The following is a 27,955-nucleotide window of genomic DNA, read 5'->3' as shown; positions in this document are numbered from 1 at the left end:
AACAGTTCATGATTTATAAAGATTTGGCTGCTTTTGGTAAAGGGATAGGATGTCACCAACAGTAATCAATCCTGACATGTGTCAAACATTTTGTTGTCCACAGAGCAATGTTAAGCCCATATCATCTTCCCAAAGACCCTTTTGCAGTAGGTTGGACAGGGAACCAATATCCAGAGAAGTCAGGTGACTTGTCTATGGTCACAAAACTAGTGTCAGACCAGAGATTTGAACCCAGGTCTTCAGTTTCATGGATTCTTCTTACAGAGGCATCTGTTTAATAAACTCAAAAGCTACCGTAATGACACAGGACGTTGCAGCTACATTTGCTAAAATTCTAAAAAAAAAAAAGAGTAAACACCATACCTTGCTCTGGGATGGTAGGTTGCTCCAGAATTCTAAATCCACAAGAGACTGAGGATCTTTCATGAGAGCTCAGAGAAAAAACTTGCTTTGGTACCAGACAGAAAAACAGATCCAAGTTCTCAGAGGTTTCCAAATAGTTGTGCTAAAAATAATTCTCTCCTTTCGTCCCAAAGAGCCAGAGGCCCTGGAAGTCATTCATTGGGTGAGGCTCGATCCGGGCCAGTTAAAATCACGGTTTTGTTTGAGATAAACCTTAAAGTGCCTGCTTTCCTTGATCGTTAAGTGTAGAGGCGCCTCCATCTCTGTGTGTTGTGGCCTCGTTTTCAGATTTGTTTACTTAAGTTATCCTCTCTTCATTTGTTTTCCTCTGAGTGGATGTCACAGGAAAAAAAATTAGTCACTGGTTGGAAATTAGTTATTAACTGAGAGAAAAGAGTCTTTTCCTACTTGAGAATTTTCGATACAGAATCTTCAGATTCTGGACGGAGGATTGTGTCTTGTGGGATACCAGGGAGAGTGGCCCCACTCCGGGTAAATACGGCAGGAGAACGGCCCCTCACCCTATGTGCTGCAAAGTGAAAGAGGGTGATGAGTCCCGTGCTGATGTTTTCTTTGTTCTCTGCTGAATGGATAAATGATTGGGGATTTGTAGGGAAGACTAATGTCTTTGTTCCTATAGAGAGCTGATCACAACAAACTCAAAAGGCAGAATGGTTCTCCAAACCCCCTGACGACTCATCTTCAGTGCAATCAATTTCTCTTTGTCCTTTTGATAGGAACCTCATGTATCTCCTTAGCAACAGCAATGTGTGATTCATGCTGTCATTTATGGAAATAAAGTGACCCCAAATTTCTTTTTACCTTGCTGTCCCCAATGTTCTTCTCAAGCTATTGAGAATGCAAATTGGAAGAAATGCTTCCAGTTGGGGAAGTGGGCATTAATCACAAATGTGATCAAGAAGATCGGCAGGTTCCCCATTCCAATAAGCTTTATTTTGCCTTAGCTATCCACCCTCCCAGCCGGAGGAAACAGTCTTTTGAATTTGTTGGCTGTTCAAAATCTGAAGGCCATCGCTGGGCAGTGAAGACCATGCCTTGAGCAGAGAAGTGAGGCACAGTTTTCGGTGAAATTAGAGTAGGACCTTAATCAGAGAGAGTCCCTGGGTTTGTTTTCTCATCCTCAAAATACAATGGTTGTCCTTGATCATTTCTGAGTTTTCTCACAGTTCTTAATATTCTCTCATCTTGTGCCTGGTGAGTTAGAGCTTAAAAAATAATGCCAGAACCCCATACGCAGAGGTAGAGCTCCAGGTCAGCTTGAAGGAGATGTTTGTTGTTATTGAGAGCAGCCACTCAAGTGTCTCTTCTCTCTAGTGCATAAAAGGAGGCACTTGCCAGTGGCTCGAGGAAGGTTTTCCTCTCAGGGACACTTGGCTGGAGAGGGGTTGAGGTTACTTGCTTAAAGTATCCAGGGCCCTTTGGAAAGGAAAACACCAAGGACCAAACTCCTTCTCTCCAAAATGTTAATTTAGGGAAATTAGTCATTGACAGCAGGGTTGTTGGCCTGGTCCAAAGCCTGCTGTGAAGAAAGGACACTGTGGACCACAGAATGGAATTGGCCAGGTGGTACGTGGGGCTCTGGGCCAACAGGCCTAAAGGATTTTGGAGTGGCAGTGTATGTGAATGAGGCTGGAAGTTTGCCTTCTTTCTGTCATTCTGCCATAGCAGCTATCCTTTGGGAAACAGTGGATGAACAGATGACGGTGAATTGAAAGGGTCGTCACACTGAAGCTTAGTAAGAGGGTGAGACCGGGGTCAGCAAGAGCATCTCCTACCAACGGACAAGCATGTCTTAGACTCTGCACAGTTAGTGTTCAACAGTGGAGCAGTTTGGTGGCGGCTAAATCAGCTGGGCGAGTGGACAATCAAAGGTTTTGTTTTTCACTTTCTGCCTGGGTTAGAATTAGGAATGATCCCATTGGAACCAACCAAGAAAGCCCCTAGAATTCTTAGATCATTCGTGGAGGGGAGGATTTAGACCTTGACTAGTCTACCTGCTAATAAAAGTAAGTGGGATCCTGAGAACGAATTGGAAGGAAAAAAAACGGCATGACTGCATTTGAACTTGAACTGGCAAAAAGATCCTAGAGGATAAATGCTTTCATTAGTTCACTCCTAGCATAAGATCACAGAACAACCCACTGTCACGTGTAAGGAAGCCCTGCCTATCTGACTTAAAGGAACCTCCCCACACTCCCCACTGAGATCTTCTAAAAGGCTGAACTAGAATAGCTGTCCTTATAATCTTAATTTCAGGGCTGCCACCTTTGGAGATGTTCATTTATTTGTATACAAGCGATGAATTCTTAAGAGGCTTTTCTCATCCACTGGTCTTTGGGTTGACACAATCTCTGTCAAAGAGCTTAGAAATGGATGTGTTTCTTGCCACCCAAAAGAGATAGATGTGCTCATATTTTCCTGTCTTAATGTGGCCAAGTGCTGATACAATTTACGGGTGTTCACATTTGCCTTTTCTGAGTCATTCACAACTTCCTTCAATTACCTTTAGTGTTTGATGGTAAGGTTTCAGATATTATTAAAGTGTCTCAGTATTTTTTTTCATTCTGCAATATTTGATGTTTTTCTTTATTATTTCTCATCTCAGGTAACTTATACTCTGTATCTTCCTGGACTAACTCTTCTTCACAGATAGAACAAACCTTTGAAATTGTCTCCCTGATCTTTCAGACCTCAGATGCAGCCACAGCTTGTGAGTGCCTATCACTCAGTCATTTTCACACTTATTCTAGAGGCAGTGGCAAAACACGATGGGTAGAAACATACACTGAAGGGAGGAGTGCTGGCTTAGAGTAAAAATCTGGATTCAATTTTCACCTGCCACTCAGCCAAGGTCAAGGCCTTATTCTTTCCTAGGCAGATTTATTTTTTCCTTCCAGCCTGTACTTTTGTTTTCCTGCCGCCTTACCTCACTTTTCAACTGAACTTAGTTCACTCTAGACCAATCCAATCAACACTCACAGAATATCTAACAGCCTGCTGGTAAACCAGCTCTTGAGAGAAAGGTTGGGATTTGTAGCTTCATCAGTTTCCTTGGTGTGGAGACTCCCACCACGGCCAATTTCAAACTCACAACCTGATCCTCACTGAATGCAAAGCTGTGTGGATTTGGCCCTTGTTAGCCAGTCTAAGCTGACTCAGCACATCACTGGGAACATATATAAGCCTATTCCAGACACTAAAATTATTTTAAAAAAAAAGAAGGTTCTAGCTGATACATCGTGTGCACTTACGAGCTGAGATATTACATCACTTTCTCCTTTAATGCTCACCTCTTGAGGTGAGTAGTTTTATGGCCTCCTTCTGTAGGTGAGGAATCTGGGCAGTCTGATCTGCAGCTGGCCCACTTAACCCCTAGGATGTTGCTAACTTTACGAGACCGGGTTTCTGCATCTAAAAGGCTGGCAGGCAGGTGGACTGCTCCCCTGACTCCGCCTCCTCTTCCCCAGACCACTGGGGCAGGGCAGGAATCTAATTTCTCCCTAGCCTCAGTGCTCTGCTTTTATCATCTCCTCTGGCCTGCAGGTCCAAGCCAGCCGTGTCTTTCCCGTGCCCCTTTCTTCATCTGCTCACTTTTGTCCTCCTAATGCGTCGCTTTCTCCAGGAAGTCTCCCTGACACTCAGCAGGTACAGCCTTGCCATCCCACGACCCCTCCCAGCACGTTATGGGATCTCTCTTATGCACCTTAGCTCATGCATTCTTAACTAGGTCTATTGAATCAGCATGCCAGCGGGTTAGCTCTACATGTTTATATTTTTCAAAAGCTCTATGGGTAGTTCTGATAGGCAGCCAGGCACTGGGGATCTTTGCCACGTCTGCTTTTGCTCAGATGATGCCTCCTCGGTTAGTCCTTCCAAACCAGGGAGTTTCAGTGATAGAAATCTGATCTGGTCTTCTCACTCTTTCCTCCTGTTCTTTTAGTCATCATCTCATCACATACGTGTTGAGCTCCTGCTATGTGCCAGATACTGAATGCGTGATTCAATGGAGAGCAAATACGGAGTCCTTAGAGAGAGAAAGTCTAGTGGGGAAGACACACTCATCAAATGATCACAAAACTATGTTTAACAGAATGTTAATTGGGACTTTCCATCAGCTTGCAGTTTCAATTGAGGACTCAGAGCACAGACTAATGGGCAATCAGTGCCCACACATCCATTTAAGACTTGCTAAAAACCAGCTGGTTCTGATACTGGCCATTGTCCACTTTTATCCATATAAGAGAAAATAAGAAGTTCAAAAAGGATTAATGATTGGAGAAAGCCATCAAGGTAGAGAGCAATTAGCTGATGAAGGAGTGCTGAGGACCTCGCCCCTCTCTCCTACAACCCGCCCCCAGCCTGGTGGCGAGGACCCTGAGAGATCACTGATAGTAGCAAGAGGTTCCTGCAAGAAAGAAACCATCTTGCTCTCCAGTTGGATGTTAACTGAGTCATGAAACTGAGAGCCTTGCAGCTCTCTTGGGATCAGAGAAATGCGGGGGCGCTTGACTCATCCCTAAAGTTTGATGTCTTATGTGATCATAGAAACTAGGGAATTCTGAAGGCAGGAGGCTGTCAGGAGAAGAGAGAGCAGTGTAGAAGTGGCAGTTGGAGAGGCAAGGATGTATGAATTTCCCAAGAGGCAGATGGTACTGAGGGTGGCAGCTGGGACTCGGCCATTTAAGTGGGACCTCTTCAGCCAGGAGAGTCTCCTAGGGTGAGAAAGCCAGTCAGAAGCCACTGAATATGTCACTGAGTACAGAAGCTGAGGCTGGTGTAGGGGCCATGCATGGTATCACTCAAGGAGTTTATCACCCATATCAAGAACCTGTATAGTGTAGAAGTCCCTCAGAAAGCCTCTAATGGCCCCAGGAATGCGTTCTACCAGAAAGAGCCAGCGTTTGAATACCTAGGATGTACAGCAAGTATTGGCAGCCAGGAAAGAACCGCACAAGTAGCACCGATTAAGGAAAAGTACTTGACTCACCTTTTTCTAATTTTCCTATCTTCTGATCTGACTTGAGACATGCCCAAAGTGGCAGAAGAGCTAGGACACGGGGGAAGATGAGAGAGCATAATAACCTACTCTGAGCCGAAGACTTGGGAAGGACAAGCTTTGGATTGGGTATGATATTGAAGTGTTGATTTAGATTTGTCTTTTTAATATCTGAAAATGAGTCACAGTTGATTAATGAGATTGTTCATGTAAACGAAAGTGACAAGAAGCTGAGGAATTTGCCTGAGTTGTCACAAAAGGGCAGGGGAAAGATCCAACAGAATGTGACTGGAAGAAGTGGTGGGAGGAGAATGAAATGGTTTCTAATCTGTATCATACTAAGGACAGAGAAGATCATTTGATAAATTTGGTAAATGCTGGAGAGTGTTCTGAAGGGAAAGTAAAGGGTATTATGGGAGAGTTTAGCAGAGCCACCTCATTGAGACCTAGGGCTGTCTGAAGAAATGGCATCTGACCTGAAATATAAAAGGGGAGAAGAATTAACCAAGAAGAAAAATTGGAAAACACTTTGAGGCTGAGGGAGTGAAATGTGCAAAGGCCCCAAGGTAGAAGAGGATGATTTTGAAAGAAGGTCATTGAAATTCAGGCACAAAGGAGAGCATAAGCCTAGAAGGAGGATGTGCCTGGAACAGACAGGGTGCTGCTGGCCATGGAAGTTTCTGGGCTTCATCATGAAGGGATGTGGGCAGAGTTTTACGAGTCAGGCTGTCAACTCTCCCTTGAGCCCAGTTGATTGCAATAATTAAGTTGATACAAGTAGAGGTGATGCTTGTTGCCACTTTCCTGGCTTTTCAAGGTGACGTCAACAAGCTATACAGAATCCGTTTGGTTTATGAACTGAATCTGCTTTCATTGTTGAGAAAGATGTAAGTTCTTGTGAGAAAAGTCTTTTGCATATTTCAGAAAAGGTGGTTCACGCACGCACTGAATGAAGTGTCACTGACCCCTACCGTGCGCTGGGTGCTGCCCCAGGACCAGGAGAGAGGGAGTTGAAAGAGGAAGGCAGGGGTCTAAGGCACGTGGAGCTCATGTTCTAGAGGGAATTTCGTGTCTTTAGGGAAGGAAGGGGTCTCTGAGGGCACCTGCCTGACTTTCCCATTTTATAGCTGAGAAAACGGGTTCAGTGAAAAGTGACACTTCCAAATGTCTTGTTTATATGTAAGACCAGAAGTAGGACTCGGGTTCCCCAGATCATTTCCAAGATTATCTCCTCTGTGTAGCATCGCCTGTCACCATGACCTGATTCTTGACTTCATGTGGGGAAGACACTGCAGTATTTTTTTTTTATGAACATAAATCTCCATTATTGTGGATAACTAAGAATTAATATGATTGTATTATCCCGTATCATTGTCCTTGATTCTCGCCTTTCTGCCCTGAACATCCATTCTTATATTTTAAGAAAGTTCTTAAAAATTACAGGAAAACTTTAGACTTTAAACATACACAACAGGAGAGGTCAAATGGACAATGAGCTGCTCCACAGTTACCTGAGCGGAACACCGTTTCAACAACACCCCTGCTCGCATATCCTCACTTTCCCCGGCCCCTGCAGTCGGTAGGTTTTAAAGCTAATTCCACACATCATATCATCTATTACATAACTATTTCAGGAAAACCTAGGACTTTTTATCACCCTGGATACTAAACAGCACAGTGACTGACACCACGCAGCTTCAGTGGCCCTTGGGACTTTTAAAACCCCAAATGGGCGTCCTTTAGAGAAGTCAAAAATGTCTTAAAAGCACTTTGCTCACCAACTGCTATACTGTGCGCTCAGAGTTCCGAAACGTAATTTTATGCGGTTGTCAAGCTTTTTCAGTGAGTTTTTCGGAGTTCTTGGGATGCTCTCCAATGGCTTGTTACAGAAATTCCAAGAAACCCTGAGGCTCGTTAAAGGCCTGTCTGTGGGCCCATGTGTTCCGGGAGAGAATGGGCCCTCAGTCCCGCCACACATGGAGGATGAGTGATGCTGCTGACTGGGCTTTGGTTTTGGGGTTTTGCTAACAGAACCTGTCATGCTGTCCTAAGATCATTTAGGAAACATGACAGAACTGGCATCCTCTTTAAAATGTCAGGTAATCCTGGAATCTTGGGGTGAGAAAGTTTGTAGGGTGATCTGAGTTGTCTTGGGACCTTAAGGGTTAGCAGGTACCAAGTGGAGGCGGTCTGCCCTGGGGCGGATCTCAGCGAGGCTGGGCGCCTCAGCCTCCTTCCCCACTGCGGTGCAGAGGAACAGAGAGGCAGCAGGAAAACCTAACCTGCAACGCAGACCCCAGGCCCAGACGTCCGCCTCTTTGCTCCACCTCCTCTCTGCTTCCTGTAGCGCTGACTTCAATTTGCACGTTTTCCTGAGAAGTGGTTAGCCTATGAGAGATTTTGCTTTTTTGGTTTTTAATTTTTGGTGTGTCTGTTCCTTTTCTTACTTGATGTATAATTCACATAGAACATTCTGTTAGTTCCAGGTGTACAAAACAGTGGTTCCATATATGCGTATATTGAAAAATGGTCACCACGATGAGTCTAGTTAACACTTAGTACCTTACACAGTTGCAGATTGGGTTTTTTCCTTGTAATAACAACTTTTAAGATTTATCCTCTTAGCAACGTTTCAAATATACAATACGGTGTTATTAACTAGAGTCGCCATGCTGTACCTTACATCCTGGGACTTATTAATCACACAGCTGGAAGTTTGTGCTTTCTGACCACTTTTACCCATTTCACCCACCTCCCATCCCTGCCTCTGGCAACCATCAATCTGATCTCTGTATCTATGAGTTTGTTTTTCATTCCATATAAAAGTGAGATCATGTAGTATTTGTCTTTCTTTGTCTGATTTTCATTTAGCATAACACGCTCAAGGTCCATCCGTGTTACTGTAAATGGTAGGATTTCCTTTGGCTTTTTTATGGCCAAGTAATACTTCACTGTATATATGTATATATGCACCATATTTTCTTTATCCATTCACCCACTGATGGACACTTGATTGTTTCTGAGACAGTATATCTTTGGATAATAGAAAATAAAAATTAGTTACCAATTATTAAATGTGTATGATGGATGGCAAGGCACTGTCCTAAGTGCTTTCTATGCATTTCTTGTTTATTCTTTGCCAAGAGCACATGAGGTAGCTGCTATGATTTCCGCATGACAAGTGAGGTGGCTGAGGTTAGGGACAGATGGGCAGAGCTGGACTCCAAGATCCTCACCTTCACAAGTGATCAGCTTATCCATGTGCATAAAATCCAAAGACTATTTCAAATTTTGGCTTACGAGTCCATCTTCATGACATTCAAACACTCATTAGCGATGAGAATGGGGCGTGTCAATTGAAATGTGTTACCTCAAAGTTGAGCACTGAAGGGACAGGGAATGATGAGAGTGCCTTTTCTCTGCTCCTCTGGTCTTCAGGAGGAGAGATTTTCCCGAAGCATCCCACCTCTTTATTTATTCTACCCCAGGGAAGGTGGGATGGATGAATTTGGAACATTTGTGAAGAGCAAATAGGCGTGTTCTGCTCAGCTAACCAGGGATGAAAATCTGCCCAATTTCAGGATATCTGGATTAAGAAACTCCTCTACCATAACACCAAAGCAATATTCTTTTTCGAAAAAGGTGTATTTTACAAAGAGTAAAATTCAGTCCTTTTATGTGTACTGTCTACTGAGTTTGACCAACATACACAGTTGTGTACCCATCACAGAATTGAGACAGAGCATCTCCATTCCTTCCAAAATGTTTCCACATGCCCCTTCATCGTAAAAATTCTCCCCATTGCAGCCACTATCAGCCACTGAGCTTATTTCTGTCACTATAATTTTGCCTTTTCCAGAATATCATATAAATGGACTCATACAACATGTGGGCTTTGAGCTAGTCTTCTTTCACTGAGCATAAGTTTTGAGAGTCACTCATGTTTCTCTCCCTGTTGAGCAGCCTTCCACTGTGTGTAGGTGTACCACGGTTTGCTTGTCCAGGTACCAGCGGACGGACATCAGGCTTATTCCCAGTGTTTGGCAATTCTGAATTCAAGCTGTCATCAACATTCATGCACAGGTCTTTATGTGGACATATGTTTCCGTTTCTCTTGGGAGAACACCTAGGAGACAGATTATTGGTGAATATGTTAACTTCCGTTTTGCATTTTTAGCAGCAATGGATGGAAGTTCTAGTTGCTCCCCATCCTTGCCAGGGCTTGGTATGACTGGGTTTGCTTTCACACGTCAGCCGTTCTCCTCGGGGTGTGGTAGTGTTGAACTGTGGTTTTAACTTGCATCTCCCTAATGATGTCGAGCATCTCTTCATGTACTTACTTGCCACCTGTATATCTTCCTTGTTGAAGAATCAGTTCAAATACTCGTTCATTTCTGGCTGTTTATCTGCTTATTATTGGTCGTAAGAATTTATATCATCTAGATATAAATGAGATGTGTGTTTTACAAATAGTTTCTCCAGTTTGTGACTTGACTTTTTATTTTATTAACTACATCTTTTGAAGAGGAGCATTTAATTTTGATGAAGTACAATTTATTAACTCTTTCTTTTATAGTTAGTGGTTTTACATCCTATTTAAGACAACTTTGCCAAACTCAAGGTCACAGGTATTTTCCCCTAGACATTTTATAGTTTTAGATTTTACTTTTAGGCGTATGACCTCTTTTAATTTTTTTTTATATGGAGTGAGGTAAGGGTCGAGTTTTATTTCTTTGCCTATTGTGAGATTGAGTATAAAGACAACGGCCAGGCCATATTTACGATAGGCTTTGACCCATCACCTGAAGCAGCCTGCCCAGGAAATCAGCTCTCGTACCTACCATGACAGCCAAGGAAGCCAGCCCGTTATAAGCTGGATGTGCGGGGAGTCAGGCTGTTGTCTCTAGTAACAATTCAGGAAGCCAAACAATAACCCCAAAGAGCCAGGACTTGATGAATCATGGACAGCTTCCCTAGTTTTTGTCTCCACTTAAGGTCAAGCAGAGAGAACCAAATATGCCTCCCAACCAGTCACCTACGGTGCCCCCCTCTAGTCAGCCCACCTACAGCTTCCTTACGACAATTCCTTCCAATCAGGGCGAACCTGAAGCCTCCTGCGTTTCCCACTACGAAGCTTTCCCACTCCTCCACCTGTCTCTGAATCTCTGCCGAGAGGCAGGTGTTGGTGGCTGACCCCCTTGCATAGCAAGCTCTGAATCAGTAGCCTTTTCTTGTTCCCAGTCAGTTGGTGTCCATTTATTGCCACAATGTGGATGCCAACAGTGCTTTGTTCTATTTCTCAGTTTGCATACACCTCTGGTAGGGAACAGAGGTACTGTTTATTAAGATCCCCAACAAATGTGGGAAAGTCAACTCCTGCCTTTAAGCCAGGCTTCTGACCCAAGTTACACTCGATATGAACTCAGGGGCAAGGACGTGCACCTCACAATGTGCGCCTCTGGGGCACGAACCCTGTCTTACTCATCTTTGTGCCGCCCATATAGAGCCAAGGCCTAAAACCCAGAAATGCTCAATATATGCTGGTTGATTTACTGACTAATTCTAACCAGATGCCAAGATAAGAGCAAGAAAAGTAGCTTCAGTGCTGACGGGGTTCTGGACGCAACCACAACGGGTGTGTATCAACAGCAACCATGATGGGTGTGTTTCCTACAGCACCACCTGCACTTGGGACTCGATGTCTCACATGACCTCTTGTAACAGCCTCTTAACTGCCCTCCCCTCCCTCATAGCTTTTTGCCTTCAAGTCCAACCACTAGTCTACTGTTAAAGTGAGCCCAGACAATGAGCATTTGCTAAATGAATATTTAAGACGCACAGACATAGTAAACAATCTTATGGTTACTGGAGAAAGAGGATGGGAAAGGATACATTTAGGAGTTTGAGATTTGCAAATGATAGCCAGTATATATAAAAATAGATTAAAAACAAATTTCTTCTGTATAGCACAGGGAACTATATTTAACATCTTGTTCTCTGCTTCTTGCTGCAAACATGAGAGGCATTCTGGGAGCAGGAATGGTGGACGTGAGCCAGGGTCCGAGTCAAGGGCTACAACAGACCCAACAAAGGCAAAGGTTTAGCAGCAGGTGGTGCCCCCTGCACACATCCGCTTCCAGCCAGAATGGTGTTCTCACCGACTCCAACCCTGTAGAGGGAGAACTAGAAATCCAACAGTGATGCATTGTGTGCTTGGGAATAAAGCTGAGCACAGTGGTTTTGGCAAAAAAAAAAAAAAAAAAAAGACAAAAGCAGTGAAATGTTACCAAAGTCCAAATTAGCAGGGGTCTCCACATCTTCTCCTTCCCACTGACATTGCCTGGTGGCAGTGGGCAGAAGACGGTCTCTGGCTTTGAAGGTCAGGGTCTTCATTGCCCTGCCATGTGACCTTGGGCAATTTGCACAACCTCTCTGACCCTCAGTTTTCTCTTCTGTGAATTGAAAGTTTAACGATGCTCAGACTAAGAAAGATTCATGAAGTAATGCTTCTCATGGGCCAACATTTGTGCTACTCGAGAAATACTGGTTTCTCTTGGTGGTTGGAGAAGCAACTCTAAGTCAGGGACGTTCCTTTTTTTGTTTTTTCTTTTTTTTTCAAATAATGTTTAGAATTTACCTTCTTGCTGAGCTAGAAAATGCATGTCTTGGTGACACTCCTTTTGGGCTCTAGATAGAGAAACTCTCCCTGAAATGACTTGTAAGCAATTTCTTGAGACGTGAAGGGGGACTGAGAGGTATCCTGGAAGACAGGCGTGAGGGTGGGGTACAGTAGGTTTTCCAGGCAGAGCTAATGGTCTGAGTACAAGCCCGGCGTTGAGGGAGAACAGGATACCTGGGGGAAAGGGACAGAAGGCCGATGAGGAGGCCGGGGCGGAAGAATGTGAGGAGGGAGGCTGAGAGATGAGGGCGAGGGCTGCGGGCAGAGGCTGATTAGAGGGAAGTTGAAAGTCGGCTGTGATCTTGGACTTAATCTGAAGGGCAGCAAGAAGCAGGTGAAGGGTAAGACTGGGAATGACAAACCACATGTACACTTTAAAAAGCTCTCTTGGGTTTCCATGTCAGGAGGACTGGAGGAGGGCAAGCCTGAAGGGCCGTGGCAGAGAGCATCCTTGGGGAGGAGAGATCAGAAAGCCACCCAAGCACCGACAACCATTCTGTCAGAACCAGTAACAGGTTTGTTTTGTTTGCTTTTTGTTTGGCTGTGTGTGTGTGTGTGTGTGTGTGTGTGTGTGTGTGATTTCCTTCCTTTTTATATTTAATTTTTTTATTGAAGTATAGTTGATTTACGATGTTGTGTTAATTTCTGGCTTACAGCACACTGATTCAGTTATGTGTATATATTCCTTTTCAGATTCTTTTTCATTATAGGTTATTACAAGATATTGAATGTAGTTCCTTGTGCTGTACAGTAGGACCTTGGTGTTTATCTGTTTTATGTATAGTAGTTTGTATCTGGTATTTTTTTCCTATTCATAGTTTACAACTTTTTTCATCAAAATACATGTACTATTTTTTAACCTAAAATTTTATTTTGATGCTCTATATGCTGACTGTAATTGTCATATGGAATTATTTATGTTTTATTTTATGAAAGAAAATTTGTCGAGAAGGAAAAGGTAGAAAAACAAAAGAAAAAAGTTGCATTTCTTTCTCTTAGGTAACTACTATTACTGCTTGGTTTATTTTTTCTTTCTATTTTTTTTTGTTTGGTTTTTATGTGTGTGTATATAGATTTTTTATTCAGAGATTTGTAATATTGCCCATATACTGTTGCTGTTTGCTTTTTCTTTCTTTCTTTTCTCAAATTGAAATATATTTGACACATAACATGGGTAAATTTAAGGTGTGTAACATGTTGATTTGATATATTTATATATTGTAATATGCTTGCCACTCTGTTATGTTACATAAGTCATTTCTTTTTTTTGTGGCAGGAGTAATTAACATCTGTTCTCTTAGCAAGTTTGCTGATTATGTTACAATATTGTCGTCTCTATTCACCATACTGTGCATTAGGGTTTCAGGACTTATTTGTCCACTGGTTGCAGGCTTGTACCTTTAAGCAACATCTCTCCTGTCCCTTCAACCCCCAGCCCCTGGTAATCACGGTTTTACTCTGTTTTTATGATTCAGCTTTTTTAGTTCCCACATATAAGTGCTATCACACAGCATTTGTTTTTCTTTGTCTGACTTATCTCACTTAGCATCATGCCTTCAAGTTCCATGCATGTTGTCTCAAATGGCAGGGTTTTCTTTTTCATGGCTGAATAATATTTTATTATATACACAGTATATGTGTATATCTATATATATCTTGACCTGTCCGGACGTTGATGGGCACTTAGGTTGTGTCCATACCTTGGCTATTGTGGACAATGCTGCAATGAACACGGGGGTGCAGAGATCTCTTTGAGATTCTGTTTTCATTTCCTTTGGATAAATACCCGGAAGTGGGATTGTTGCATCATCTGCTTGCTTTTTCTTTAACGTGTTATTATATCACAAGCATTTCTCCTCTGTTCTTTGGAACCATTAATGGCCAAACAATATCCACCAAGAAGCTGCACCATAATTTATTGAATCTCCTTCTCCCCAATTAAGCTGTTTCCATTTTTTCCTATTATAAATGAGATTATATTGAACATTTTTGTATATCAGCATTCATCTTTATTTAGGATTATTTCCTTAGGATAGATTCCCAGAAATGGAATTACTGGGTCAAAAGATTTGGATGTTTTATATCTCTCTTGGTACATGCTGCCAAACTGCTTTCCAAAAGGCTGTGTGAATTTATACTGCCCCATCCCGTTATGAAAACAAATGCAGGGGAATGTAAGCCCCTTAACAGTCAGGCACTGCTAGTCCCCGGAACACAGACAGAACCAAGAATCTCCAATTTGGAAGTCAGTATACGGGTCAGTGAAGCTGATCTCCACTGATGCTCGATCACAGAGATGTGTTTGATGGAGAGGACAGCGATGTTGATGATGGTACCCTCTCTTGGCCTAAATTCTCCACACAACCTCAGCCAGGGGCTAAGCCCTGCTCACTTGTAATTTCACAGAACTAGTACCACGCTGGGCACGTAGCGTGTGCTCAGCCTACCTTGGCAGATGGGATACAGGTGATGAGACCTACTGCTCAGATTGACGCCGTTTCATTGTGCCCCTGGGTAGACAGCTCTGGTAGGACACCAGGGGCAGCTCTGTGTTGGGACAGAACTGTTGTCCCATGTTATGGATGGAGCTCCAGGGCACCAGAGGCCCTCAGTCCCCAAGGCCCTTCTTCTATGGGGTCTTTGAAGTGTGGGACACTCTTAGAAAGCCTTCTAGGGATCCTTGCTCACAGAGTCACACGAGCCGGGAAGAGTCATGTGACCAGGGAGGTAGAACCCATTTCTAGCTCTTCTGCCCCTAATGTGTCCGGTCCTCCTGGCCTTCCCCTCAAAGTACCACCCTGACTCGGACCTACTGGTGACTTTTGTCTTGGTCGTGGCTTTCAGTCTGACCTTCCCTGGTCCGTCACTTCACTCTCTTGTTGCTCTATGACTTTGCATGTTGTTCCTCTCTTTCAACCCGCAAGACTGTTCTCTCTGTTTCTCTGTCTGCTTCAATCCCACACTTGTTGAAAACATCTTCATTACTATTCGGCTACGTGCCCAGGCATCGGCCACCACTGCTGAGCAGACTCTCAGGTCTGGGCTGCAGAGTCAGGAAGCTGGAGAGCAAGCAGGACCCTCTCCGAGACACTGGGCTCAGAGTATCACACATCCAGTTGCTTCCTCTTCTTACAGCCTTAGAAGCTAGTGACTATTACCATTATTTTATACATGGAGAAACTGAAGCACAAGAGAGAATTCTGCTGTCTGAGGCCACACAATCTTAGACTCTTAACCACTGTATTTTACTGCCCCTTTTCAGTAACCTCATACACTAAAGACAGCAATTGCAACAAAGAAAAAATAAAGACGGGTTGGTGATAGAGATTTAAAAGGGGAAACCTACTTCAGATGGAGGGGTCAAGGAATGCCCTTCCAAGGAAGGGACTTTTAAGGGGATTCCTGAGGTTGACTCAGCTAGGAAAAGGCAGGAGAAGAGCCTTCCAAAAATGGAGAACAGCATGTGTAAAGGTCCTGTGGCAGGAGAGGGCATTGGGAACCTTGGAAAATGAAAGGACAGTGGGTTGGAGCCTAGAGGACAAGGTGGCTTATAAGAGAGGAGGTCAGAGAACTTGGCAAGATCACGTCACTTCAGAGCTTGAAAAGTTTGGCTTTTCTCTTCAGAGCAATGGGAGCCATCCAGCAGGGGAAACCATGATCTCTGTTATGCTTAAAATGATGCCCTGGCTGCTGTGTGGGGGATGGGTTGGAGAGGGCCGGGCAGCAGTGATTGCTGACCCATCGGGAGGTTGATAAAGCCAAGTGGGCAAGAGATCCTCACTGCAGTGGCAGGAGAGAAAGAGAGACAGGGAGAGATTTTAAATATATTTTTGTTTGACTGCTGAGGGATCAGACACAGGGTCCTGTGGGAAGCCCCTTCTGCACTAGTCAACACCAGCTAGCTCCAGCATCTTCTCTGCTGCCAGGGGACCTCACCCTCCTCTCATCCCCTTGTCACAGAGGCGATGATCTCTGCTGTATCTCCTCCACGTCCTCCCTGGACTGAGAGCTGTCTGTGATTGATCCCTGTGCTGGTCACTGTATCCCCACCTCCAGAACAGTGCCTGCCACGTGGTAGGGGCTTGATACATGTTTTGCAAATTTGTTGTTGGGTCATTTACTGTGTGCCGTTCACTGAGCAAAGTTTTATGTACATCATCTTGTGTCCAATGCTCAGCAATCCCGTATGAGGTGGTCACTATTTCATCCCCATTTTATAAATGAGGAAACAAAGGCATAAAGGGCCAATTGCCTTTTTCACACCCATGTAACTATGAAATGCTAGAGCTGTGGCTGGAATCCAGGTCTGCTGGTGACAAAGACCAGGTGTGGGTCACCCAGCTGTGCTTCCTGCCTGCATCTCCCCCAGGCCTGCCCATCAGGGGAGCAGGGTCCTTGCTTGGATTGTCACCTCATTAGATGTCCTGGTTCAGTTCAGGAGGCAGCAAGCGGTTGTGCGTGGAACTCACCCAAACTGAATTAGACAGTATCAACATGCAATGGAATATCCACCCAAAAGAATGGATTACTGATACATGGTACAACCCGGCTGAGCCTTGAAAACATTGTTCTGATTGAAAAAAGCTGGACACAAACGACCACGTAATGTGCAAGTCCGTCTGTATGAAATAGCCAGAATAGGTAAACCCACAGAGACAGAAAGCAGATTGATAGCTGCCAGGTGTTGGAGTTGGGAGTGAGGAACGGGGAGTGACTGCTTGATGGGCACAGGGTTTGCTTTTGGGGTGACGAAAATGTTGTGGCACTTGACAGAGGTGGTGACTACACAACATTGTGAGTAGACGAGGTGCCACTGAACTATTTAAGATGGTGAATTTCATGTTCCGGACATTTCACCTCAATAAAAAATAACGCACGGGAATGAAATGTACTAGCTTCAGGCTAGTAGTTAATGGAGGAGCAAGAAAAGGATCAAAAATGGGGCTTCAGCGAAACTTGTAATTTTTTATTTCTTTGTAAAAGATCTGTAGCAGAAAAAAAAAAAAAACAAACTACTGTTACATGCATGAGTTGTTGCTGGAAATTCTTTCGTATCCAGAAATGGATCTAAGACAAAACGTAGTGCAATGGATTCCACATGTAAGTGATATCATATGATATTTGTCTTTCTCTGTCTGACTTACATCACTTAATATGATAATCTCTAGGTCCATCCATGTTGCTGCAAATGGATGATGCTAATTCTATTTACAAACCCCAAACAGACTCATAGACATAGAAAACAAACTATGGTTACCAAAGGGGGAAGGACAGGGAGGGATAAATTATATATTTGAGGACTAACAGACGTATGTTACTATATATAAAATAGATGAACAACAAGGACCTACTGTATAGCACAATTTCTTGTGGTGACATATAATGGAAAAGAATCTGAAAATAAAAAAATATGTATATATATATATGAATCACTTTGCTGTATACCTGAAACAAAGACTGTAAGTCAACTACACTTCAATAAAAAATAAAATTAAATTAAATTAAAAAAAAAACCAGAGTGCAAAGTGTGCAATAGCTAAGCAAGAGGCAGAGTTGGCCAAATTTCAGCCTAATTCCCTTTCCACCAAAGCCTCTGACTTTCATGTTAAAGGAGGGACTTCAAAGTCATGAGGTTCAGATGTGATGTTTGTGGCCACAGTTCTCACTATGAAATGAATGCAGTGTCAAGGTGAGATGTAACAGAGCATAGAGATCAGCTTCCCAGAATCAGTCTCCCTTCCCTCAGATGGAAGAGGAATTGACCGGACACATCAGAGTGGAGGGCGGAGTCTCCCCAGTGGAAAGAGCTGGTGCAGCTCAGGCCTGTAGAGAAGGGCAGCTCAGCCACCAACCCTTCCTGAGAGGTCCCTGGACCTCGCCGGGGCCCCACCACTGTGCACATGTCACCTGGCAAACTTTCAGAACCACCTTTTAGATGGGTTGCATTGCTGCTGTTTTGTAGCTGAGAAAACAGAGGCTCGGGTGAGGCGGTCACAGGGGAACAAGACAGGGCTGGGATTCCAACCCCGGCTGCCCGGTGCCCCTTCTGCCTGTGTTCCCTGCAGTGCCTCCTGCCCGAGAACAGACCCTGGCACACAGACGGTGCCGGGTCAGCACTTGTTCATGTTCGTAAGTGAATGGTAGCAACATAAGATAATTTTTCAAAGGTTTAGTAGTTTGGTAAAGATGCAAAGAATCCAAACCCACTAGGGGGCAGGCATGCTCAGAGGCTGTGCAAATATTAGGTGGTACAATCATTTATTGGTACAAGTGCCACTTTTATATCAACAAGTATACATGAAGAGTCTGGAAATTGTGCAACTCTTTGTCTCATCACTTTTACTCTTAGGATTTAATTTGAAGAAAATAAAAAAAGATACAGGCAAAGCTATATGTACAGTGGTGATGATCACAGCATGATATATCTTTTTTTTTGGTCATTAATTTATTAATTATAAAATTATTAAATTAAATATATAAATTGAAAAATGTAAATTATTTGTGCTGCAGTTACGGATTGGTTAAGTCAATGGCACATCATCAAAAAGACTCTTTTGCAGCCGTTAAAATCTATGTCCTGTAAGAACATTTGATGACTAAGGCAAAGGTTTAATATATTACTTGAAGGAAAAAAGTAGGCTACCAAATGTTGTCTCAAGTGTTGGAACATTCATTTTGCCTTAAAAAGTAGTATATGTATCAAAAAATGAGACGCTTCAAGCCAAAATATTAATGTGAGTATATTGCCATGAGGAGGGTGATGGGATTTATATTTTTGGCTTTCATTTCTATTGTGTTCTAAGTTTTCCTTGAGGGGCAATAAGCATATTCCTTTTGGTTTTAAAAAGTCAATAAACACTACATAAAAACAAAATAAACTCACTCCACCCAACCAGTGGACAATATCCCATGGAGATGAAAAGAATACTATTTTTCTCAAAGAAATAAAACATTGATAATATAAATGATTATTCGTGGATATTTAACTCAGTGTATTTTCTCTTCCTCTTCTTCTCCTTTTTTTTGGTCCTTTAATATATAATTTTATCACCTTCTCTTTCTAGTGCCAGATTTAAACATTTGATTAAAGCCCCAAATTCTCTTCTTCTATGCTTTCTCATTGATGAATTTGACAGTAAAGAGTCTTGGATTTTAGACATCTGGGAATGTCCATGATTTTGGATTTGTTTTGTGAAAAGATGGATTTGTTTTGTGAAAAGATGTATTTGTTCAGATGAGCAAGTGTGAAGCAAATGCTTTCAACGTGTTTATTAATCTTAGTGGCCTGAGTGATGTAAGGGTATGCTCAGTCATGTTCTATGGTGTTTGGTTTCATAAAAATGTGTTTGGTTTCAAGGCATTGGCCCCTGTTCTCTGTTTACTAGGAATGGGTTTGGAGTATGGAAGGCATCTTGAATTTTCTCCCAAACCTAGGTTTGTTTTTTAATCATCAGTTGGAACTTTGTGGTGGTTATGACTAACACATTTTGTGAGTTCGTGAAAACATTTGTTTAAACAGGAAAAAAAATCAAATAGCACTAGAACCAGACATGGTGTTTTACCAAAAAACTCCTGCTGGAGGGTTTTAGGGATGGATTTAGATGGCTGTTGCTGCTTCATACACTGAGAAGAAATGGATGCATCTTCATTTAGGTCATAGATTCTAAAAGGTAAAGGAGGACACTGTTGGTGGGAATGTAAATTAGTGCAGCCACTATGGAGCACAGTATGGAGGTTCCTTAAAAACTTAAAATAGGGTTACCATATGATCCACTCCTGGGCATATATCTGGAAAAGATGAAAACTCTAATTTGAAAAGACACATGCACCCCAATGTTCACAGCAGCACTATTTACAATGCCCAAGACATGGAAGCAACCTAAATGCCCATCAACAGATGAATGAATAAAGAAGATGTGAGATACTCACATACACACACACACAAACACACATGGATATATACAATGGAATATTACTCAGCCATGAAAAGTGTGAAATATTGCCATTTTCAGCAACCTGGATGGACCTAGAGATTATTATACTAAGTGAAATAAGTCAGAGAAAGCCAAATATATAATATCACTTATATGTGGAATCAAAAAAATGGTACAAATGAACTTATTTATAAGACAGAAACAGACTCATAGATATACAAAACAAACTATGGTTACCAAAGGGAAAGGGAGGGGAAGGATAAATTAGGAGTTTAGGATTAACAGATGCAAATTACCGTATAAAAAAATAGATAAACAACAAGGTTCCACTGTATAGCATAGGGGACTATATTCAATATCTTGTAATAATTTATAATGGAGAAGAATCTGAAAAAGAATATACATATGTATACATGTATATATGTATAACTGAGTCACTTTGCTGTACACCTGAAACTAACACAACATTGTAAATCAACTACACATCAGTTAAAAAAAATAAATAAAAGGTAAAGGAGGAAAAGCAAAGGGATTTTCTAGCAGAGTTGAGGAACTGAAGCTTGATTTATGATAGTTGGGTTGCAGGTGGAATCCTCTTTGGACACACCAGAGTTGAAGGCAACAATGTGCCTAATGGCATAAAATTAATTCATGCCCTCAGGAGCCATGTTAGAACATTATTTATCAAACTTCAGAGCTATGAGATGGCGTGGGGCAATGCTTAAATTATAATTGTTAGTAAAAAAGGCCCCAACATAGAAATACGTGCATAGGATTTTGTGAAGAGAAAATGAAAAGAAAGAAAAAACTCTCTACATTAAAAAAAAAAAATCAAAAAGAATTATAAGTCAATGTTTCTTTTTTGTTTTTTTTTTTTTGAATAATCATGGAACTATGTTTGTTGCCCTCTACCTTTCCCTATTTTCTGAAATTTATAATGATCAGACATTATTTTTATAATCAAAGACTCATTCACTTATCCAACAGACAAGGGCCAATCACTAAGGTTAGAAAATCAAAGATGATTAGACCACTTATCTGCCATGAAGAGCACCCTAGGAGAAAGAGACAGATAAGAAGTGGATAGTTGCTAAGAGGGAGGTATATTTGAGGTCAAAGTGTGAATCAAAAAACCAGTGAACGCACCCAAAGTAATAAAATACCTAGGAATAAATCTAACCAAGGAGGTGAAAGAATTATACACAGAAAACTATAAACCATTGATGAAGGAAATTAAAGAAGACTTTAAAAAAATGTAAAGATATCCCATGCTCTTGGATTGGAAGAATCAATATTGTTAAAATGGTCACACTGCCCAAAGCAATCTACAGATTTAATGCAATCCCTGTCAAATTACCCAGGACATATTTCACAGGACTAGAACAAATCATAATAAAATTTATATGGAACCATCAAAGACCTGGAATTGCCAAAGCATTACTGAAGAGAAAGAAAGAGGCTGGAGGAATAACTCTCCCAGACTTCAGACAATACTATAGAGCTACAGTCATCAATGATCAAAAGGCACGTGAAAAAATGTTCAATATCACTAATTATCAGAGAAACGCAAATCAAAACTACAATGAGGTATCACCTCACACCAGTCAGAATGGCCATCATTCAAAAATCCACAAATGACAAATGCTGGAGAGGCTGTGGAGAAAAGGGAATCCTCCTTCACTGCTGGTGGGAATGCAGTTTGGTGCAGCCACTGTGGAAAGCAGGATGGAGATTCCTCAAAAGACTAGGAGTAGACTTACCAAATGACCCAGGAATCCCACTCCTGGGCATATATCCAGAAGGAATCCTACTTCAGGATGACACCTGCATCCCAATGTTCACAGCAGCACTATTTACAATAGCCAAGACATGGAAACAGCCTAAATGTCCATCAACAGATGACTGGATAAAGAAGTGGTATATTTATACAATGGAATACTACCCAGCCATAAAAACCGACAACATAACGCCATTTGCAGCAACATGGATGATCCTGGAGAATGTCATTCTAAGTGAAGTAAGCCAGAAAGAGAAAGAAAAATACCATAGGAGATCGCTCATATGTGGAATCTAAACAAACAAACAAAAGCATAAATACAAAACAGAAATAGACTCATAGATATAGAATACAAACTTGTGGTTGCCAAAGGGGTGGGGGGGTGGAAAGAGATAGACTGGGAGTTCAAAATTGTAGAATAGATAAATAAGATTATACTGTATAGCACAGGGAAATATATACACGATCTTATTGTAGCTCACAGAGGAAAAAATGTGACAATGAATATATATATGTTCATGTATAATTGAAAAATTGTGCTCTACACTGGAATTTGACACAACATTGTAAAATGATTATAAATCAATAAAAAATGTTAAAAAAAGCAGTGAACATTAAGCTTATGCACAGAGTCAAAATTTAAAAATAATTAAGTGTACATGACTTGACCATCAGACTACGTCCCATGTGCATGAAAGAATCTCATCTTTTCGAGCCTGGGTTGTTCTGTCTAGTTATGTGTGTTTAAGAGGGTAGGGCCTGCAGACCGAAGTGCTGCATTCTGCAGGGGACCAAGTGGGGCACACACAAATGCTGGGGGTGGGGCTTTGCAACTCATTAATTTCAGTAATGTAATGAACCAATCTCTCTGAATCCTTATCTCCATCTACAGAGGCCATAGCTTTACTGATGCATCCCTTGAATATTATAACGTTGATGTCTATTACCTCGCTTCCTTGGATCCTGTGTTTTAGGTGGATAAACTTCCGTTGAAGTTTTGACTATAGTTGAAGCATGTCTTTTTTAGCAAGAAGCAGAGTGATAAAGAGCTCAACAAACTGGGTTCAAAATCACTGTTCAGAAAGAGAACACAGGCTCTGGATTAGGTCTCCGGGAGTTTTCCAAAGAGATAGAGCATAAACTTGGACTTAGAGTTGTTTATTTTGGCTGTTGAGAAGTCTTTTTGGGGGTGTTTGTTAATTTTTAGTATCCCACCCTTGTTGTAAGTGGTTGAGTTTGCTCACATTGGTTATCTCTGGGTCAAAGGACTGTTATTCATTTATTGCAGAAATATTTTGTTTAGGGTCTGCTATGTTCCTGGCCTGTCTCAGAGCTGGGGGGACAGCAATCAGAAACAGACAAGATCCTTACCTTTGTGGAGAGACAGATAATAGACACATAGACAGACAAATAAATAAGGAAATGGGGGCCAAAACACCGTGAAGGGGGTGGCGTGGAGGGGTTGTGTGCAGTGCTGGATCCCCATTGCTGGTGCTGTTCATTTCGATCAACTTTGGTGTCAGTAGTCTGGGCAGGGTGGACAACTCCTGGGCTTTGGGCTCTGGACAACTCCAGAGTCACCTGAGTCCTTATCACAGGCCTGGTGCCCATCAGTGTTCCTAGCTGTGTGATCTCAGGAGAGTTTCAAAACTAATCTGAGCCTCAATTTTCTCGTCTCTGTTTTGGGGACAAAGATACTCCCCATCAGTGGTTGTGACAATGAAATGCTGTTAAGGTAAGTGAAGTAGGTGGATCATATTCGGGGCTCAAAAACTGAGATATGAGGTCTTCTTATGCTATCTCCATCTCTTCTTACTGGTTCTGTTGAGATGCTGGAATCCTACCTCTAAGGGCTTTTTCCCTGTGTCATCTCTTGAAAAATAACTCTGCAAGTACACTTGTGACTTTTCCAGTTGTCACGTAGCTGTCCTTACTTGTGGTAAGTGGAATAATGGCCACTCACTGGTGTCCACTTCCTAAGTCTCAGCACATGTGAATATAGCAAAGAGGCTTTGCAGAGGCGATGAAGTTCAGAGTCTTGAGAGAGGGAGGAATACCCTGGATTAACTGCTTTGGCCACTGATGCAATCACAAGGGTCCTTATACGAGGGAAGCAGGCGGGCCAGAGTTATAGAGAGAAGTTGGTGTGAGGACAGAGGCAGAGGGAAACAGAATCAGAGAGAAAAGGTGCCATATCACGGGTCTGAGGTTGGAGGAGGGCGTCATGAGATGAGAAATTTTTGTAGGCAGCCTTGAGAAAATAGAAAAGACAAGGAAACAGCATCTCCTCTAGAGCCTCCAAAAGGAACACAGCCTTGTGAACCCATTTTAGGCTTCCGACCTCCAGAGCTGTAGATACTAACCGTGTTGTTTTAAGTCACTGAGTTTGTAGTAATTTGTTATAACAGTAATAGAACATGAACACAGGGGAAACCTGCCTGGAGATGCTGCTCGAGCCCCAGGCAACAGTGAAAGTTGGGGTCTCTGGGGGGCTGGGCTTCTTAACATAATGATTTCTGAAGCTCCAAGCCGTGGTTTGAAGCCCAGCTCTACCACCTGCTAGCTGTGGTAGCAGTCTCTCTGTGCTTCAGTGTGCCGTCTATAAAACTGGGCGAAAGTTAGTATATGTTTAGAAAATTTATTAAGACATTGGCACATATGTGCTCAATAAACACAAACTGTGACGACTACAAACGAGTTCCTGCTGAAATGAATTACTGTCTCCCTGGAAGAGTGGAAGATGAGTGAATTGTTGCTGTCAAGACGCTGATAGAAACTCACCAGATAGTTTAAATGGCGTGAAAGATGATTTTCGTTCATATACATGTTCATTTCCTTAAAGAGTCTCTCTCCATGGGGCCAATGGCAGTGTCTTTCCCTTCCTGTTCACATGTATTAAGGGGATGCTATTGGATGACAAACACTGATGCTTCTGAAAACTCTGTTTTGTCTCTAGGTCGTAATTCAAAATTGATGGTGAAGCTCTAACAGGCAAATAAAATGGTGCCCTTTGAACTTTTTGCAATTTCGTTTGTCTCTGGTAGATCACGGGCTGCCTTGTCTCTACTTTGCAAAAAATTACCTCCCTCATAATTCTGAAAACCAGGGAGAAAGCACGTTCACGTGAAGTGGTTGCAATTTTTCGGTTTATCTAGTTAGGGTAATACTCTTTTCTAATGTAATTTTATATTTGAAAAACAGATGACTCTATTTATGTGAATTTAGCCTAGGAAAATAGTTCCTAATTCAATAAAAAAATCTGCATATGAAGATGTTCATTGTAGCATTAAAAACAACCAAAAAATAGAAATAAACTGAAATACTAGACAATAGGAGAACTGTTAAATATATTGTGCAAGAGTCATTCTGTGGAATATTATGCAGCTAGTTGAAGGTGTGGTTATAATGACTTTGCCATAACGAGGAAAATATTTGCAATAGACAGGTAAGAGAAAAATCAGAAGATGAAATTTACTCTGTGTGAATAGAATACTTTTTATGATTATAACTCACATATTAACAGCCTAGCAGGAAGTACACCAAAATACTGCCATCCATTGTGTTAAGGTTGTGAAATTTTGGGCTGTTTTTTCACTTCTCTCTGTTTTCCAAATAGTTTGTAATGTAGTTATTTACATATCTAAGGAAAAATTAGTTTAGAAAAACAAAGCAGTAAGCCAAATCTTCAAAATAGTGTGGAAGATGGCCAAGAAAACTATGAATACACACATTTATCTAAATGAAAACACCCAAGGGGCTCTAATTTCCTAGGTCAGTGATGATGGCTAGAAAACTGGGGCGAGAAATCTTGGCCATTAGCACTTAGCAGGGCATGTGGAGAACTTTCTGGCACATACACTTTCTTTGCTTAAAGTCTACTGATTTGGTTTCATGAAACAAAGAAGAGTTTTGCTTTCCAAAATAATTCAGTTCTAATCATATCAGTAATCTCCATTCCAGCGCAGGGGCTCCGGAGCAAAGAAAGAGGAAGTATGTCTATTATTTATTGGGGGCTGGCTATGTGCCAAGTTCTGTGCTGAGTGTTTTGTATTTATTGTCTTCATCCATCCTCTCAGGTCTGGTAGGTGGGTCCCATTATATGGATTTAACGGACAAGATGCTCAGAAGAGTGAACACAATTTAGGGCAGAGGCTGGTTCAGACCTTGGGCTGTCGGACGCAGCCACAGTCCACTATCTCAACCAGGAGCTCCACCCAGCTAGGCTGCCCTTAAAGCTGACTCTGTACAATCCTCTATTTTTAAGAGATCCAACAGTGTCTCACCAGGTCTGTAATTCCCTACTATGGCTGTGCATGGGGAATTTTAAAGTTTATTTAGTTTTAAATAGGCAGCACACAGTGGTATTTGAAAAATTCACATAATAAAAAGGCATATTGAGTGGAAATAAGTCTTCCTTCCACATTCGTCCCTCATCCTTCATTCTCTAGTTCGTCTTTGCTGAGAAAAATGGGAGCTCTACATATAGGTATCAGGGACCCATACTCAAGTTTTAATGATTTTAAAAAAATCTAGGTTTGCCCAGCAGCCTGGATTTTTATTAAGCTTCCTAGATAATTTGGGCGCAGGGCTTAGGGCCGAGGACCTTCGCTTCAGTCATACACTGGTGCGTAAGAAGTGAAAAAAAAAAAAAGAGCAAATTCATGTTATTTACATCAACAATATTTCACTTGTGTCTAGCCTTTCAGGAACACAGATGTTTGATAAAATGAATTCACCTTTGCAAAATCCAACAATTTTAGAGAGTGGTACATTTTAGTTAGAACTGTTTCTGAGCAGAGATGGAACTGAAAATTGACCTCAGAATTCCACGTGTCCTTGGACCCCAGCTGGTGTACTGGAAGAAGCACTGGCCTAGGGGAGTCTGGGTGTCTCAGTCAGCTCAAACTGCTACACCAAAATACCACGGACTGGGTGGCTTAAACACCAGACATTTATTTCTCACAGTTCTTGAGGTGGGGAAGTCCAAGATCAAGGTGCCAGCCAATGTGGTTTCTGGTGGAGCCATCTTCCTGGCTTACAGACAGCCGCCTTCTGATTGTATCCTCACATGGTGAAGAGAGAGAGCTCCGGTCTCTCTCCCTCTTCTTATAGACACACTAACCCCACTAAAGGGGTCCCACCCTCATAAATTCAGCTACTTAATTACCTCCCAAAGACTCCAATCTCCAAATACCATCACACTGAGGGCTAAGGCTTCAGCATAGGGATTTTGAAGGAACATAAACATTCAGTCCATAACACTGGGCTTCCAGTCCACTCTGCCAACGTCTAGCTGAATGGTCTTGGGCAAGTTACTTCCATTTTTGGGCTTTGATTTCCTCATCTATAAGTGAGCTGATTGGGCCAGCTCAAGGATATCCAAAGTGGTCCCTCGGGGGGTCTGGAACTCTCTTTGGAGCTCAGATAGAAGGAGGTGGTGGTGATGGAGTAGACAGGTTTCTACTTTAGCAGACTAGCCCCCTCCTCACCCTCATCTATCTATATACCTACCTACCTACCTTCCTGTCTCTTTTTACTATTAAACTCCAGACTGTCAGATTTCAACAGCTTTCCCACTGATGCTCTTTGTCTTTTCCAGGACCCAGATTGGATACTGCATTGTAGTCAGTGTTCTATTTGATTTTGCCTCTGATTAAGATTTTATTCAGACCAGTAGTTCCAGAACAACAAGAAATGTGTGACAGCCACTGGGTTAACTGCTCACTCGGTGTCTTCTGCTTGCTTGGGCTTGAGGCTGACATGTATGAAGATTAATGGATGCAGGGAAACTTTGGAGTTAGGCAGAGCTGGTCTCATTTTTACTCTCAGAGTATATTGGACAATTGAGAGTCTCCCTGAACTTCAGGATTCTCATCTGTAAAATGGGAGAGTGACACCTAATTTGCACATGCTGAAGATAGAGTGAGTCTGGCACAAGCTGCAACTTAACGTGGCATTTTGGCCCTGGTGGCTGCTTCCCAAGTCCACACAGTGCTACTGACCCTCAAGTTTAGGGCCACCTAGGTCACCTCCTGGCTGTGCTGTTGGTGCTGCCCTCCTGACATGCTTGCCCACATGCCCAGCTGAGACTTCTAAATATTTGCATGTGCCTAAAATAATATTTAATAGCAGGCTGCTCTCCTGCT

At 42.2% G+C, this 27,955-nt stretch overlaps 1 protein-coding gene and 1 long non-coding RNA gene across 2 annotated transcripts in view; both read right to left on the bottom strand.

Annotated features, from left to right (window-relative positions):
* The window catches only part of C1QTNF7 (C1q and TNF related 7), a 98,916-nt gene that overhangs the window by 12,869 nt on the left and 58,092 nt on the right, over nt 1–27,955 (bottom strand).
* LOC116668005 overlaps nt 9,046–27,955 on the bottom strand; it is a 40,141-nt gene continuing 21,231 nt past the window's right edge. The window contains exon 2 of the long non-coding RNA XR_004325028.1: nt 9,046–9,545. This is a non-coding gene — a long non-coding RNA (uncharacterized LOC116668005). The remainder of the gene's footprint in view (nt 9,546–27,955) is intronic.

This window comes from Camelus ferus, chromosome 2 (genome assembly GCF_009834535.1).
Source record: "Camelus ferus isolate YT-003-E chromosome 2, BCGSAC_Cfer_1.0, whole genome shotgun sequence".
Taxonomy (NCBI): Eukaryota; Metazoa; Chordata; class Mammalia; order Artiodactyla; family Camelidae; genus Camelus; species Camelus ferus.
This window is presented reverse-complemented; position numbering and strand designations above follow the sequence as displayed.